Source organism: Odocoileus virginianus, chromosome 28 (assembly GCF_023699985.2).
Source record: "Odocoileus virginianus isolate 20LAN1187 ecotype Illinois chromosome 28, Ovbor_1.2, whole genome shotgun sequence".
In the NCBI taxonomy this organism is placed as follows: Eukaryota; Metazoa; Chordata; class Mammalia; order Artiodactyla; family Cervidae; genus Odocoileus; species Odocoileus virginianus.
The window spans coordinates 9,985,480-10,003,923 of NC_069701.1; the positions used below are offsets into that span (position 1 = coordinate 9,985,480).

General features: G+C 40.3%; 1 protein-coding gene across 26 annotated transcripts in view; it reads left to right on the top strand.

The window, feature by feature from the left end:
* DLG2 (discs large MAGUK scaffold protein 2) overlaps positions 1-18,444 on the top strand; it is a 2,233,668-nt gene that overhangs the window by 1,532,677 nt on the left and 682,547 nt on the right. The gene's annotated exons all lie outside the window — the stretch shown is intronic.

Consider the following 18,444-nt stretch of genomic DNA (forward strand, 5'->3'; position numbering starts at 1 on the left):
TGGACGAGGACCACTAGGCTCCTCTGTCCATGGGGTTTTTCAGGCAAGAATACTGGAATAGGTTGCCATTTCCTACTGCAGGGGATCTTCGCAACCCAGGGATTGTACCTGCTTCTCCTGTTTTGCAGGCGGATTCGATTCTTTACTGTTTAGTCATTGGGGAAGCTACTAAATTGTAAATCTCCTTAGGTCAAGCAGTTATATATAGATGTGAATTCATAAATACTTTCTGAATGAATGAGTGAATTTTTGCATGAATGAATGAGTAAAATGAGAAGGGAGAGGAGGGTAAATCAATGAGTAGGGAGAGAGGGTAGTGCAGACCAACAGTTAGGAATAGTTTTAGCTTGCATATGTGTGTATGTGTTAAGTTGCTTCAGTCATGTCCGACTCTTTGCAACCCTATGAACCATAGCCCGCCAGGCTCCTCTGTCCATGGCATTCTCCAGGCAAGAACACTGGAGTGGGTTGCCATGCCCTTCTCCAGGGGATCTTCCCTACCCAGGGATCGAACCCTGTTTCTTATGTCTGCTGCATTGCAAGCAAATTCTTTACCACAAGCAGCCCCTGGGAAGCCCTTGAGTTACATGGAACCACACTGAAAACTGTGACCTAAGGGGCAGATGTGTAAGCTTCATAGCCCTTCCTCACTGTGCTTTTTTATGAAGCATGAAGAGGCCGGCTTGCTGGTTTATATAAAGCAGCCAGGGACACTTTTTCGGTCTCCAGCTGTTCTGACGCAGTGATTATTTTTGACAGCTGCATCTTTGCAGCTTGTCAAGGAACATCACACCTTTTTTCAGGTACATCTGCATCACCTATCAGCAGAAAAGGAAATGAGTGGCACTCCCACAGGATTCACATGCTTTTTGACAATAGACCTTTCAGGCTGAATTGACAAAACTGATTTCTGGGTGAGGGGACGACATCCATGCTGCAGAATGAGAGATTCGAAATAGATGTGTTAATTCTAAGAGTCATGGTGGGGATAGTATTTGCTAATATTGGACCCTGGAGAAGCTCCATTTTTTTGTTTGTTTGTTTCTTTTTTTTTTTTTTATTGATTTTTTTTTAGCACCAAGAAACATTTGGTATTGGGGGTACAGCCGATTAACAATGTTCTGAGAGTTTCAAGCGAACAGCGAAGAGACTTAGCCATACATATACATGTATCCATTCTCCCCCAAACCCCTCTCCCACCCAGTTTGGCGCATAACATTGAGCAGAGTTCCATGTGCTCTACAATGGGTCTTTAGCTACAGCGGTGTGTATGTGACCTTCCCAAAGTCCCCAACTGCATCTTCCCCCCAGCAGCCATGAGTTCATTTTCTAAATCTGTGAGTCTTTTTCTGTTTTGTAATTAAGTTCATTTATATCATTTCTTTTTAGATTCCACATATAAGGAATGCCATATGATATTAGGAGAAGCTCCATTTTAAAAGTTGAGAAATAAAGTTGTTAGAGGAAACTTCAGAAAAGTGGACCATAATCATTGTTTCATACCATTCTTTACCTAGAAGTAGAGAAAGTTTCACCTCCGCCAGATTTCCACCCTAAGCATTGGATAAAATGGACTTTATGTTATGTGATTATCCTACAAATAAGCATGAAAAATGGCATCTCTGAGAGTGCCACCACTCTGCTTACGCCTGCAGAGATAAAAGGAAGTTCTGCTGTGTTGAAAGCATTATTCAGTAGTTGTAAAGAACATTATCATAATGGCTGCTAACATTTATTGAGCTTCTATCATGTGTGGAGCATTGTGCTCATGTAGGTAGGATGTGCTCAAGGTAGATAGGTTGGTAGGTGGGTGGATGGATGGATGGATACACAGACTGAAGGATAGATGGATAGATAATGTAAAGAGAGATATAGATACACACACAACATTTTCTGTACTTAAAACAGCCATATGAGGTAGTTATAGTTATTATGGCCCTCATAATATGGACTTAGGAAATTAAGAATTAAGTTTTTTAAGATCACTCATCTATCTTTGAATACATTCCAAAATCTGTATGTCACTTATATACTCTCTAAATTCATGTTCATTAGTAGAATCCCCTACCTCATGGGACCTTAAACTAAAAATTCCCAAATATGAAGTTTTACACATGCTAATGGGAAATTCTGAACACTGCAAAGTTTGCTATTTTTCTACTGAGCCACAGTTGTTTTTATTATGAACTCTACCCACTGGTCTTTGTCCTGGCTTCCTGGAATCAGGGAGTGGGAATAGTATTTGCTAATATTTGACCCTGGAGAAGCTCCATTTTTTTGTTTCATTTATTTTTTTAATTTTATTTATTTTTTTAACACCAAAAAAACATTTTGTATTGGAGTTCAGACGATTAACAATGTTGTGATAGTTTCAGGTGAACAGCCAAGAGACTTAGCCATAATACACATGTGTCCACTCTCCCCCAAACCCCTTTCCCGTCCAGTCCGGCACATAACATTGAGCAGTGGGCTGTGACTGTGTGTGTGAATATTACCCGGTGAGGTTGTGCAGTGAATGACCTGAAAAACTCTGAACAGTGATCCTAACAGCATTTCTCCAGTCCACATCACAGCCTTGTTCCTGTGTGAGGACAGCTCTGGAGTGACTTTCTCCCTAGTTAGATCAGACTCCAAACTGAACTCAAGTCTCAGTGAGTGCCTCAGAGGAGAGATGTTGGAGAAAGAACGTGCTATTTGGTGTAGAGGATCTGGGTTTCAAGTTCTGCTTTCTAACTAAGTGACCTGGGACCTCTTTTTAAGCTCTCTGTGCTCCAGGTCCCTCACTGGTAAATTGGAGGTAGGAGCATATGTATCAGGAAGCTGCAGTAAAGATTAAATAAAATAGAGAGTGTGAAGAAGTTGCGTAAACTTCAAAGGCTCCCAACACCACCCAACCCAGAGAAGCAGAACTTAACTGAACAAAAAACTGAACTTAAGCCACAAGGCTGTGACAGCCAGGAAGGGACCCTGACGGAGAACAGAGCTCTAAAATGACCTTCAGAGGCCCACGTCCCCTGAGTACGGGAGGGTATGTGAGTATGGTAGTATGTCACTCTTATGATAACGTTTCTTTTTATGACAAAAGAGATCCCAGATGTAATTAAGGTGCCTAATCAGTTGACTTTGAACTACTTAAAAGGGAGATTATCCCTTGTAAGGAGAAGGAAATGGCAACCCACTCCAGTATTCTTGCCTGGAAAATCCCATGGACAGAGGAGCCTGACAGGCTAACAAAGATTCAGACATGACTGAGCGACTTCACTTCTTCACTTCATCCCTTGTAAGCCTGATCTAATCCAAGGATTACCTTAAAAGTACAGATTTACAACATTGTAATTCAACTATACTTCTTTTAAAAAGCTGCTGATGATGATGATTCAAAAAAGAAGGAAAGTACAGAGATTCTCCTGCTGATCTGGATGAGGCAAACTTCCATGTTGTGAGAGGACCTGTGAGGGATCCATGTGGCAAGAAGCTGAAAGCACCCTTTATGAATGGTCCCCAGATAACAGCTAGCAAGATGGGAGATGTCAGTCAAACAGCTGAGTTCTTCTAATAACCACTTGAGCTTGGAAGAGAACCCCAAACTTCTGAAAGAATGCAGTTAGCTGACACCTTGATTGTAGCCTTGTGGGACCCAGAATAGAAGAGTCCACTAAACTGTGTCCAGATTTCTAATCCACTAAAACTCTGAGATAATAAATGCATAGTGCTTTAAACTGAAGATGTCGTGATAACTTCTCATCAAGTAATAAAAAGTTAGCATGAACTCTGTGGCTTCTGGACCCTGATATTGTGCTGTAGACGGGCTTGTCTCTGCCAGCACTACCACACGTGGATCTTCAGAAATACTGATCAAGCTTCCTGGCTAGACTCAGGCCCTTCACATACCTGGAGACAAAATGTGAAAAGCATTCAGAAAGAAGGGAGTGGATCAGAAATAGGGAAGAAATGGTCCCTCAAGGAGAGGGACAGCAGAGACAGAGGTTAGCTGAAATACCTTGTTACAGCTGATGGCTGGAGATTTGAATCAGGGGTGGGAGAGAGGGAGAGGATCAGAAGCTCTAAGGAAAATGTGAGATGAGGGCTAAGTTAAAAGGCCAGCAAGACAGCATGTGATGGTTTAAAGGAATTTCTTTGGATTGTGATCTTTTTCCTGTGCAGTCTCTTTTTAAATATAATGTGTTGTGTACACATTTTTATGGATATGATAAGTGTCCTTATGGAATATGTATAAAATGCAGAAGAGTAGACAAAAGCTACACAAGACACAATACTTTCATTTTTACACTAAATAATATCAACATCTTTGTTGATGCAAAAGTATTAATATTTTTGTACACTTATTTCTGGTATTTTTGCTATTCTATTTATCTTGTTTCGATCACTATGTATAATATTGAGTATTTGTTTAACTTTGTGTAACTTTATTTCATAAACTTTTCCTTATATCATTTTAAGAAAAAAACCTTTACACATATTTTAATTCCTGTTTAATAGTATGTTTACTATATACATTGTTAGGAGTTTTAGGTTATTTTCAGTTTCTTAGCATTTTAAATAACTGGTAATCTTTTGGAAGATTACTGATTCTGTTTTCCATAAATTCTTTAGGATATATTTCTAGCAGTAGAATTTCTACATCAAAAGGTATGCACATCTCAAAGAATTTTGATACATATTGCTAAATTTCCTTCCAGAAAAATTCTAGTTCCACCAACAGTCTCAGAGAGGGCCTGTTTTACAAATGTCATTGGTGTTTCATGTGCCTGAATGTATATGATTTGGGGCTATTGGCCAAGGCAAACAGTGGTACCTCTCCTTGTTTTGCTTTAAATTTATTTGATTAACAGAAAAATTGAACTTTAAAAAAATGTAGCAGTCATTTATATTTTTTCTTCTAGAAGTAATTATTAAAAATTAATAACATTGCTTCTCTTTAATGTAAGAACATTAGGCTTTCTTCCAGAACAAAATAGATATATTTCCATGCTTTGGAGGATGATTTTTGTTTCAACTTTTGTATCTGAATCATAAAAATGCCCTCTGTGTGGCTTCAGGTCCCAGGATTGCAGAGGGCCAATATTGATCTGACATCCTGGGGAAGAGCTATCACGTGACAGTCTCTACCTGATGATGCAGCAATGACATTCTACACAGCAGTGCATTTATGAAAGCCATTCGCAGCACAAAAGCAGCAGGCAGAAGAGATGGTTACTTGTCAATTTCCTGACAAGTGACACAATTTAATCTCTTAGCCCCCAGCATAATCATTTCTAATCCCAGACAAGACGAGAAAAACACTTTTTTTTCCCTTAAGTGCATTGCTTACTTTGTTCCTTCTGTGTCTGTTTACAGGTAGGGTTGGCTTTGTCTTCATAAAAGCAAACACAACCCCTGTGTTCTAACCTACGTTGTCCTTTGGTTGACATTTGGCAATTCATTGTTTTGCTTTTTCATTAATTTATACTCATTAACTCACTCATTAACTCACTAGTAATAATAATAATATGAAAAAATAATAACATGAAGAGGAAAAGAGGGGCAAAGGGGAAGAAAGGGGAGAGATGAAAGAAAAGGAAAAAGAAGAAACATTAATGAAAGATGAAGACATCACATAACTTGGAAATGGAGAGCACAAACCTAAGTTTAACATTTTTTTCTGTGCCGATGTGAAGCACTAAGCAGAGTGAAGGGAGTAATTTTCAGGCATCACAGTCTGAGACTTACTCCCAAGACACTTGCAGACTGTTTAAGGAAATAATAGATTACCAGTAAGTGAAACAGCATAAGAGATTGCAAAATCCATTGAACTTGCATTAGTTTGGATGATGGCAAACAAAACCCTTGAGTTACTAAGTCCAACATGTCAACTTCCATCAAAGGTGTAATTCTCTCACCAAATAATTGTGAGAATGCCTAATGCTAAATTTTCCATTCAAAGACAGAGACTCTCAGTGTTTTCAAAGCCACCTGGACGTCTCTGTCATTATTGTTTTGAGGCAAAAGCGGCACATAAGCCCAACTGTTGCCCTTAATGAGAAGATCTTCATGAGAAGGGTGATTTCATCATCCTGGGCAAATTACCATTGGATCTGATTAGACTCATTCTTATCCTTCCATCTCTGCCCACAGAAGGAAAAGGAGTAAGAGAGCATAGTCCTCCCTCCTTTGATTTCCTCTGTCAATATTGTGTGTGTAGGCTTAGTCACTCAGTCACGTCCGACTCTCTGCAATCTCACAGACTATAGCCCCCCAGGCTCTCTCCTTAGGGATTCTCCAGACAAGAATCTGGGAGTGGGTTGCCATGCCCTCCTCCAGGGGATCTTCCCAACCCAGGGATCAAACTCAGATCTCCTGTATTGCAGGTGGATTCTTTACCATCTGAGCACCAGGGAAGCCCTCTATCAATATTAGCAGCCCTAAATATGTTGATAACATGCTTAGACGAGAAAAAATCGATTGGCAAGTAGTTCTGTAGTGCCTGGTAATGACAAGTCCTCAACAGTTTAGAGCTGTTGTTGTTCAGTCACTAAGTCGTGTCTGACTATGTGACCCCAAGGACTGCAGCATGCCAGGCCCTCCTGTCCTTCACTATCTCCTGGAGTTTGTTCAGTTTCCTGTCCATTGAATTGGTAATGCCGTTTAACAATCTCGTCTGTCGCCCTCATTTTCTTTTGCCTTCAATCTTTCCCGTGGCTGCAGCCACAATCAGCAGGGATTTTGGAGCCCAAGAAAATAAATCTGTCAATGCTTCCACTGTTTCCCCTTCTATTTGTCATGCAGTGACATGGGGCTAGGGGCTTCCCTGATAGCTCAGTTGGTAAAGAATCCACCTGCAATGCAGGAGACCCCTGTTCGATTCCTGGGTCAGATGGGACTAGATGCCATGATCTTAGTTTTTTGAATGTTGGGTTTCAAGCCAGCTTTTTTACTCTCCTCTTTTACCCTCTTCAAGAATTTCTTTAGTTCCTCTTCACTTTCTGCCATTAGAGTGGTATCATCTGCATATCTAAGGTTGTTGATATATTTCTCCCGGCAATCTTGGTTCCAGCTTGTGATTCATCCAGCCCAGCGTTTCACATGATGGTGACTGCAGCCATGAAATTAAAAGACACTTGCTCCTTGGAAGAAAACTTATGACCAACCTAGACAGCATATTAAAAAGCAGTGGCATTATTTTGCCAACAAAGGTCCATCTAGTCAAAGCTATGGTTTTCCCAGTAGTCATGTGCAGATGTGAGAGTGGGACTAGAAAGAAAGCTGATCGCCAAAGAATTGATGCTTTTGAACTGTGGTGTTGGAGAAGACTCTTGAGAGTCCCTTGGACCTCAAGGAGATCCAACCAGTCCATCCTAAAGGAAATCAGTCCTGAATATTGGACTGATTGGAAGGACTGATTTTGAAGCTGAAACTCCAATACTTTGGCCACCTGATGCAAAGAACCGACTCATTGGAAAAGACCCTGATGCTGGAAAAGGTGGGAGGAGAAGGTGGCGACAGGGGCTGAGATGGTTGGATGGCATCATCAACTCAGTGAACATGAGTTTGGGTAAACTCTGGGAGTTGGTGATAGACAGGGAGGCCTGGTGTGCTGTGTAGTCCATGGGGTTGCAAAGAATCTGACACAACTGGGTGACTGAACTGAACAGAATGGGAAAAAATATTTGCAATAATATAGCTGATAGGGAACTTGTATCCAGAATATATAAAGAACTTCTATAGCTCAACAACAAAATGACAAGTTACCTAGTTAGAAAATTGGCAGAGGATTTGGAATAATTTTCTACTGCTGCTGTAACACATTATCAAGACCATGATGGCTTAAAATAGCACAAATTTATTATCTTATAGTTCTGGAGGTCAGAAATCCAAAATTAGAATCACTGAAATAAACTCAAGATGTTGACAGGGCAGCTCCAGAGGATCTCTGGAACAACCCATTTCCTTGCCTTTTCCCACCTTCTTTGGGTCACCTGAATTTCTTGGCTCATAACTGTCCCCTCCATCTTCAAAGATCATCAGTCCAACCTTTGTTTCTGTCCTATCTCTTCTCTGACTATGACTCTATTGTGTCTTTCCTGTGATTACTTTTAACTTACCTAGATAATATAGGATAATTTCACAATCTCAAAATTCTTATTTTAACTGCATCTGTAAGGTGGCACTGATAGTAAAGAACTTGCCTGCCAGTGCAGGAGACAGAAGAGACTTGGGTTAACCCACTCCAGTATTCTTGCCTGGAAAATTCCATGAACGGAGGAGCCTGGTGGACTACAGTCCACAGGGTTGCAGAGTCAGACGCAACTGAAGCAAGTTAGCATGCAGGCACATAAAATCTCTTCCACCCATGCTGTAATATATTCACAGGTCAGAGATGAGAACTTGTACTTTTTGAAAGAGCATTAATCCACCTACCACAGATTTGAATAAGTATTCATTGAAAGAAGATTTAAAATGACCAATAACACATAAAAAGACTTTCAACATAATCCCAATTTCCATCAACAGATGAATGGATAAAATATGATTTATTTTACAGTGGAATATTATTCAACCATGAAAACAGATGAAGTTCTAATGCATGCTACTTCAGTAACCCTGAAACAATATCCTAAATCAAAGAAGCCAGATACAAAAGGCTACATATTGTACAATTTTATTTCTATGAAATGACCAGAATAGGGAAACCCATACAGATAAAAGGAGGTTAATGGTTTTGTCAGGGACTGGTAATGAATGTGGATTTCTTTTAGACATGATGAAAGTGTTATAAAATTCCCTCAAGCTAAGGATTGCACAGTCTGTGAACATACTTAAAAAAGATCACTGACTTCTATACTTTAAAAGGGCAAATTTTAAAGTATGTGAATTATATCTCAACAAGTCTGTTATAAAAATATCCAATAATTCTTTGCTTGCATAAAATATTCATACTTATTTATAAATCTGAGAATTTATTTCTAGTTTCAAAAAGCCCTTGACTTCTTCATATTGCTGTCAAGTTATAGATTTATTTCATCTGAAGTTCCATCATTTAGAAAAGTTCTTGAATCTGTTTGCCAAGTAGAGAATACTTTTGATTTGGACTCCATGCCTATATGGCCTAATGAATCTTTAAAGCAGGCAAATATCAAATGATGTTCCCATTTCCTAGACAAACTAGCAGATATTTGACCTTGTGTCCTAACTGCTAAAGTATCCATAATTTACAAAAATGATCTTATATGTAAAGTCTATATTTTCAAAAGCCAAAGACTTATTAGTGAAGTGCATTAAAATTTAGGAGGATTAATTCAGACTGAGTTTTTCAAGTTCAGTTATCCAAATACACTTAAGGAAGAAAATAATATACCGGTTTTTCAAAAGAGAACAATAAGATTATTGAAACATAGATGTGGTGGTTCATATCCCCTAAGGCTGATTCCATGAGGCTGTAAACATTTTGATTTAATTCTAGTCTGTGCTTTGTGTAGAGGGAGCAATTTCTGACATTGTTTGTAGGTCTAGGCCCAAACTTCCAGTTCAGACTGAAAGCTAACAAGATGCACGGCTCTAGTGATGGTAAGAGAGAAACCTGGGCATCTCTGCTACTAACTAGCTCTGAGACCTTGAGAGGGTTCCACAGCCTTCTTAACCTTAGCATCTTTCTCCATAAAATGAGTATAGTAGAGGATCTTTGGGAATTTTCAGTTTAAAAATCAAATTCTCTTTATTTATTTGACTTTTGTTGACAGTCTGAGATGTTCAGAATACTATTACTATGGCCAGAAAATCATTCCTTTGTTTTGATTAAATCTGTAACTGTGAGAAGATACAACCTTCATTACATTTCTGTAGCAAAGAACTGATCATGACTTAAATGCTGAGAAGTCATGTATTATTATTTATTTCTAACAGTCTCCCAGAAGACTCTCTAATATTCTAAAACTATATTTAATTTGATTTTTGCAAATAATTCCTTGGGATCTTTACAAAGAATGCAATGGTTTCTGGGAAGGAGAATGGTGGTGGTGGTTTAGTTGCTAAGGCGTGTGCGACTCTTGTGACCCCATGGACTGTAGCCTGCCAGGCTCCTCTGTCCATGGGGATTCTCCAGGCAAGAATACTGGAGTGCGTTGACACTTCCTTCTCCAGGGAATATTCCCAACCCAGAAATTGAATCTGGGTCTCCTGCATTGCAGGCAGATTCTTTACCGACAGAGTGACAGGGAAGCCCCAGAAAGGAGGGAAAGATGCTCAAATTTTCTCCTAGTTCTAATTCAATGATAACTCGAGTTATTTCCAGGAATGGCTTTTCTAAATGGTTAATAAATTATGTCATTATTTAGAAATGCCCAATAATGTGGTAAGCTTTGGGCAAGCATCAAATCATTGCAAATTGGCTTAACAGATGCCAAAATCATACGTGTATTTTATATATATATATATATATACACGTATATATACTTACTGTTTTTTTCAATTTCTATGCAACAGCTATCAGTTCAGTCAGTTCAGTTCAGTCGCTCAGTCATGTGACTCTTTGCGACCCCATGAATCACAGCACGCCAGGCCTCCCTGTCCATCACCAACTCCTGGAGTTTACTCAAACTCATGCCCATCGAGTCGGTGATGCCATCCAGCCATCTCATCCTTTGTCGTCTCCTTCTGTTCCTGCCCCCAACCCCTCCCAGCATCAGGGTCTTTTCCGATGAGTCAACTCTTCGAATGAGGTGGCCAAAGTATTGGAGTTTCAGCTTCAGCATCAGTCCTTCCAATGAACACCCAGGACTTATCTCCTTTAGGATGGACTGGTTGGATCTCCTTGCAGTCCAAGGGACTCTCAAGAGTCTTCTCCAACACCATAGTTCAAAAGCATCAATTTTTTGGCACTCAGCTTTCTTCACAGTCCAACTCTCACATCCATACATGACCACTGGAAAAACCATAGCCTTGACCAGATGGACCTTTGTTGGCAAAGTAATGTCTCTGCTTTTTAATATGCTATCTAGGTTGGTCATAACTGTCCTTCCGAGGAGTAAGTGTCTTAATTTCATGGCTGCAGTCACCATCTGCAGTGATTTTGGAGCCCCCAAAAATCAAGTCTGACACTGTTTCAACTGTCTCCCCATCTATTTCCCATGAGGTGATGGGACCAGATGCCATGATCTTAGTTTTCTGAATGTTGAGCTTTAAGCCAACTTTTTCACTCTTCTCTTTCACTTTCATCAAGAGGCTTTTTAGTTCCTCTTCACTTTCTACCATAAGGGTGGTGTCATCTGCATATCTGAGGTTACTGATATTTCTCCCAGCGATCTTGATTCCAGCTTGTGCTTCTTCCAGCCCAGCATTTCTCATGATGTACTCTGCATATAAGTTAAATAAGCAGGATGACACTATACAGCCTTGATGTACTCCTTTTCCTATTTGGAACCAGTCTGTTGTTCCATGTCCAGTTCTAACTGTTGCTTCCTGACCTGCATACAGGTTTCTCAAGAGGCAGGTCAGACGGTCTGGTATTCCCATCTCCTTCAGAATTTTCCACAGTTTATTGTGATCCACACAGTCGAATGGCTTTGGCATAGTCAATAAAGCAGAAATAGATGTTTTCTGGAACTCTCTTGCTTTTTCGATGATCCAGCGGATATTGGCAATTTGATCTCTGGTTCCTCTGCCTTTTCTAAAACCAGCTTGAACATCTGGAAGTCCTTGGTTCACATATTGCTGAAGTCTGGCTTGGAGAATTTTGAGCATTACTTCACTAGAGTGTGAGATGAGTTCAATTGTGCGGTAGTTTGAGCATTCTTTGGGATTGCCTTTCTTAGGGATTGGAATGAAAACGGATCTTTCCCAGTCCTGTGGCAACAGCAAAATGGAGGCTTACAATCACCTCCCATACCCCAGGTGAGGTTCCTGTTCACACTGCCCAGTTTACACCTGGCGATCTTTGCTTACATGCTGTCCCTCCACTATCCCATATCCCCTTCCCACTCACCACTGTACATTGTACTTTAGTTTCCTAAATGAAGCTGAGAAAACCAGGTTAAAACTTAGAATTGCTGAACTTCCCCTGTGCCACAGTGGATAAAAACCCACTTGCCATTGCAAGGGTGAAAGTGAAAGTGGCTCAGTCGTGTCCGATTCTTTGCGACCCGGTGGACTATACAGTCCGTGGAATTCTCCAGGCCAGAATACTGGCGTGAGTAGCCTTTCCCTTCTCCAGCGGATCTTCCCGACCTAAGAGTCGAACCGGCATCTCCTGCACTGCAGGCGGATTCTTTACCAACTGAGCTGTCAGGTAAGCCCCCCGAAAAGGGGACGCTGGGGCTGCATGGGCCAGGAATGCAGGGGACACAGGTTGAATTCCTACTCCCAGCAGATCCCACATGCCCTGGAGCAACTGAAAGCGCATGTGATACAACTTCCAAGCCCACACTCGAGAGCCCGCAAGCCACAACTTTGAGCCTGCATCCTGCAGCCACTGAGGCCAGTGAATGAACGTAGAGCGCTCCGCAGCCGGGAAAGCCACTGCCGGGAGAATCCCGGGCACCATGATGATGAGCAGCCCCGGCTCAGGGCAGCTGGAGAAGGCCTGTGCGCAGCAGGGAAGACCCACTGCAGCAGAAAAAATGATAAATGAATCAACAAACTATTAGAAAATAAAACCAAAAAGAACTTAAAATTGCGAGTGATCTGCACCAGAAATTTCAGCACGGGGAAAGCAGTCCACAGGCTCCAGCTCCTGGTCCCTCTTCCCCCTTCGCTCCCAACTTCCTTCCCGCTCCGCAAGGGCCCCTGGGAGCTTGCCTTTCACAGTACAGCTGCACGTCCGAGCTTCATCCACAGCTTCTGCGAGTAGCTGTTCTTTGACCACTGTTGAGCCTCGGCCTACACCATCAACCCTTAGGAACTTGAATTTGAGAAAGAGGTCCACAGAACCACTAAAGTGAGCTGCAGTCAGAGAATTCCAGATTTCTTTGTGGGGGAGGGAAAGGAAACTTTAGCTGGTCACCTCCTCTCACTCTGTAGATCCCTATGAAGTGATCATTAGTGAACATCAATCCCTAAGAGGTTAATTGGCAGATACAATTAACAGAAATGATATTCACTGAGCTTAAGGGCCTAGTAAAAATAAAATGAATAGGATATGTATGTTATTGGTAGAGTTCTTGGCTTTTAGGATTTCTCATGTTAAGTTTTGTTGCCTTCATCCCAGTTTATAGAGAGTAAGTCTTCCTTTGTCATAGCGATAACTCCTTTATTGCTTTAGATGACTGTTATTTTCTTGACCACTTTCTCTGAAGAGAGGGAACATGAGAATCTCTATGCCCCCTTAATATGCCACCATTCTGTGTGTCTGAAGTCTCATTTTTATTTATTCTTTATTATATTTCCTGTGACATCCCTGCCCCTTATTAGCCCTGTCCTTTACTCTAAATATTATCCCTTACTTAGAACTAATATGAGCTGCCATCTGTTAAGCTTACTTCCATGAGCTTATGGAGACTCAAAGAGCTTAAGTTATAAGTGGCTGAGCCAAAATTCTAATCTAGTCTATTTGATTCCAAAATCCATGTTCTTCCCACCATAGCACATGGCTGCAATTAACTGAAGATGAATAATTGAACGTGTATTTAAGAATCTATAAACACAGATCCTTGCCAACATCCCATGTCAGACTGTTAAAAACACAAACATACCTAAGTGACCTCCAAATTATTTTGGCTTTTCAGGAAATGACTGGTTGGCATTAATTGGAGGTCTAGGCAACTTCATATGGAAAGATGATAAAGGTTAAATAATATTGGTTTGAAGATAATGTAGTTCTCTGATTAGAAAGTAATGCAGTTCATTGCAGAAAATATGGGAAATACAGATATACATATAAAATAAGTTAGGATTGCTCACAATCTTATCAATGAAAGGATCTATTTATTATGTTCCTTCATATTCAGTGCATGTTTTTACATAGTTGAACTTTTCATCTTCCTTTTTCATTTAGTATTATTGTATAGGCATTTTCTTACATTAAAAATGTACTTTGTAAACAGTTTAAGTAGGGGCATAACTTCATGTTATATAACATTATTTAACTTTGACTCTCTTTGGATATTTAAGTTTATTACAGTGCATTGAATATCTTTGTAGAAAGGATCTAAAAATTTGATAGCTATTAGAGGTGCTAGTGGTAAAGAACCTGCCTGCCAATGCAGGAGACGCAGGTTCAATCCCTGGATCAGGAAGATTCCCTGGAGGAGGGCATGGTAACCCACTCTAGTATTCTTGCCTGGAGAATCCCAAAGACAGACGGGCCTGGCAGGCTGTAGTCTATTGTGTTGCAGGGTCAGACATGACTGCAGTGACTTGCAGAGAAAACTAGGCTAACTTAGGCCCAGATCAGTTGTTAAACATTTCTTGCTTTAAAATGCTTGAAAATGAGCTCCAGTGCTCCTTTTTGCATACTTTAAAAGAAAAAAAAAATTTTAAGTTATAGATCAAAGCTTTTCTTTTACATTACAGTGAACTGAATTAACAACAGTTTTTAACCAGGCATCCAGAGAGGTGTTAACATTTAGTATCAGTATTGCTCCAACACTCTGAACTAAGATAATTTACAACTCAGCCTCAGGCAAGTTACCTAGAATTTGACTGTAATGACCCAGGTGTTATCTGAATTCAACCCAAATCATTTCTATTAATTGTTATGCAGGTTTCCCTGGTATTTAGAATACAAACATCAGGACATAATTTAAATCTACCTTATGCTGCTGCTCATTAAAACGTTTGTCTTATTTCCCTTCTACTCCTACCCTCCATTAACTCCTTTAACTATTAACAGTCTAATTTTGTAGTAAATTACCAAAGAGAAAAACAGACCATTAAGGAGAAAGAAAGTAATGCTTCCTTTCAGAAAACAATGAAATAAAGAATGAATCAGTAGCTACTTTCTTTGTTCATGTCTGTATTAAAACATGAATAAACTCTTTGATATTCATTATCCCAGGACTTCCCTGGTGGTCCAGTGGTTAAATCTCCATGCTTCTCGTGTAGGGGGCCATGAGTTTGATCCCTGGTTGGGGAATTAAGATGCCACATGCCACCCAGTACAAACAAAAAAACAGAAAAAAAAAAAACCTGCTTTAGAAGCATGGAGTTTTAACTCATTTGCCCTGCCTTTCTCCTTCTCTGACATTCAGACTGGGGCATTAAACATGCAAATCTGAGTTAGAAAACAGAAAGGGCAAAGCCACTTTTATATGCATGTGGGGAGTGAGAGGAGTTTCAGCATTTTCAGTGGAGTGGGAGAAAATAGCTCAGATAGGCTGAGGGGACTTTCATACCTACGTCTGTGGCAAGTCTCTGAAGTTGGGAAAATAAGTGAAGGGACACAAGAAGTAAAGCAAGTATTTATTAAACTGACACTGAGCCTTCCATTTTTCTCCCACACTTTTGTTAAGCCATTATTTCTGTAAGTATTTACTGAGTATTCTGTTATGGGTCAGACACTTGAAGCTGGGAATAGAGTGGAAAACACACAAACAAACAAACAACAACAAACCAGATGTGTGCCCTGGTCAAGTGTTCAGTCCAGGTAGCAGTAAACATAAATTTAGAGCTGAATGAAAGGAAAGCACAGAAGCTGTGAAAAGCTGTAAGAGCATGACCTGGTCTCATCTGGGGGATCCAAGGGAAGTCGTGTAGGGAGGAGATATTTAAGTGAGACGTAATGAGATAAAGGCCTGGAGGAATCTTCAGGCAGAGAATACATTTGTAAAGGTCTGAGGAGAAATAAGGACGCAAGGTCCGCGGGACTGGAGCTGGCGAGAGAGGGATGACAAGGCTGGAAAGAGAATGGAAAGGTGGATGTAAGAAATCAGGCAGAGCTTTCAGCGTCACAGTGGGTAGTTTGTTCTTTATCCTTCTAAAAGCAGCGTGAAACTTTGGATTTTCAATGAGAAAATGGCTGAACTGAATTGTTATCTATAAAGATCACTCTGATGGTTGTGGATGTCTGGCTTGGCTGACAAGAATCCATGCGGGGAGAGCAGCTAAGAAGCTATTACAGTAATTCAGGTGATTAATGACAGCAGCTTGGTTTAATATGCTGACAAAAAGACTGAGAGAAGTGGATGCATTTTGAAATATACTTAAGGGGTAAACTTGATAAGGCTTAATGATTCATTGGAGTGATGTGTGAGAAGAAGTAGTATTCCTTCAAGTAAAGTATCAGGGCTCTCTCTACTGTGGACCTCATATCAGATACAGTAAGTCCCCTACACACAAAACTTCAAGTTGCAAACTTTCAAGATGCAAATGTGCATCTGGTCCCAACGAGGAGCCAGAACCTGTGCCGTTAACATCAGGCATGAGAGAAATTGCAGCTCCCCCTCTGACTCCTGTTCCCCGGTGGCTCAGTCGGTGAAGAATCTGCCTGCAATGCGGGAGACGTGGGTTCGACTCCTGGGTTGGGAAGATCCCCTGGAGAAGGGAAAGGCTACCCACTCCAGTATTCTGGCAGGGAGAATTCCATGGACAGAGGAGCTTGGCAGGCTACAGCGCTTGGGGTCACAAAGAGTCAGACACGACTGAGTGACTTTAACTGCATTCTCTTCATTTCACTGTATCTCCTAGCTGACCAAACTCAGCCCTCCCACCTCCCTCCTCCCTCCACAGTCAGTAACTCTTCTTGCCGGTTTACTCACTACCAGCCCCTGCATTGGAGAAGGAAATAGCAGCCCACTCCAGAATTCTTGCCTGGAGGACCCGATGGATAGAGGAGCCTGGTGGGCTACAGTCTATGGGGTCACAAAGAGTCAGACGCAACTTAGTGACTGAGCGACAACAGCCCCTGTATGCCAGCTATGGTACTGCACTACTGTATTTTTCAAGGACTATACTATAAGGCAAACATGTTTTCTTTATTTCTTGTGGGTTTTTTTTAATATATCATTTGTGTGAAAAGTATTATAAACCTATTACAGTACAGTACTATATAGCCGATTGTGTTGGTTAGGTCCCAAGGCTAACTTTGTTGGACTTAATGTATTGGACTTATGAATGCACTCTCAGAATAGAACTTGTTTGTGTGTAGGGGACTTACTTAGAGCGTATACAATATCGTTGATTTCATAGAGTTCACCATCTAGTGGAATTATCAGAGGATGACTTTGAGCTGGGTTTTCCCGATGGCTCAGCATGCAGGTGACGCAGGAGGCGCAGGTTGGATCCCTGGGTCAGAAAGATCCCCTGGAGGAGGAAATGGCAACCCAATCCAATATTCTTGCCTGGGAAGTCCTATGGATAGAGGAGCCTGGCAGGCTACAGTCCAGAGGGTCACAAAGAGTCGGACACAATTGAGCATACACGCATGACTTTGAACTACAGGGCAGAACAACCAGCAAAGACCAGTGGAGAGGCATTTGGAGTAAGTTCCATTTCAGACAATGTTAAGTTTAAGATATCTGTGAGGAATTCAAGTGGCAATATCAAATAGGCAATTGAATATACAGATTTACGGACTCTAAGAGATCTGGCTAGGGACATAATTGTGAATGTTTAAAGCCAAAGAAATGAAGAGGTTGCTTTGAAAAACATATAGAATAATAAGAGAAAAGAACCTAGGACTATCTTGAATTATTCTAAACTCTTTGGTGTAAATTAGACCAGAGATGTTTAACTGAGTAATGCATACCCTTAGGAGTACCTGGATAGATTTATGTGAATCAGTTTCCAAATCTTTTGACCAGCCCAAAAAGTAACCTGCAACTTCATACTGGTTCTTTTTTTCTCATTTTACCATTTAAGATTGCTCTTCTCCCATTTTTAAAATGAAAGCTATATGACCTACCCATCCAATGTCCTACTGTGTCTCTGTTTGCTACTTACTGTTATTTACTATTCAGGACTATTTTGCTACTTATTTAACAGTACAATTTTATGACTGGTGTAAATAAGGATCTGAGATATTGTTGCCTAAGATGAGAGAGTCAGTGTCTCTAGTGATTGAGTGGTTAATCTTTTTAAAAGTCAAGTTTTTTTCTCATTCTTTGTCTTAACAGAATTGAAAAGTAATTGTCATCTGATAAATAATCACAATAATTGTCATGATAGATCACAGGATTTGGGGCATATAACTTAGAGGGAATTCAAAATTCTCTTCCCATTCTCATCTATTCATTGACGTGAACAAAGTTATCTTAGGTCTTTCATTTGTAGAGCTGAAAAATATGAGTTCTGAATCTTGTCTCATTCTACCTTTAATTCATATTCATTAATGGAAACAGGAGCTAATTTTAAAAAATTCTACTCACCCCATTAAGAAACAAATCCACAATACAGTTCCATTTTCATTGTTTTAGATTTATGCATTGAAATTCATTCAGAATAACCTAAGTGGTTATTTTGATCAATTTGTAGTATTAATAATCATCATGATAACTCCAGAATGATTGCTCTTTAATG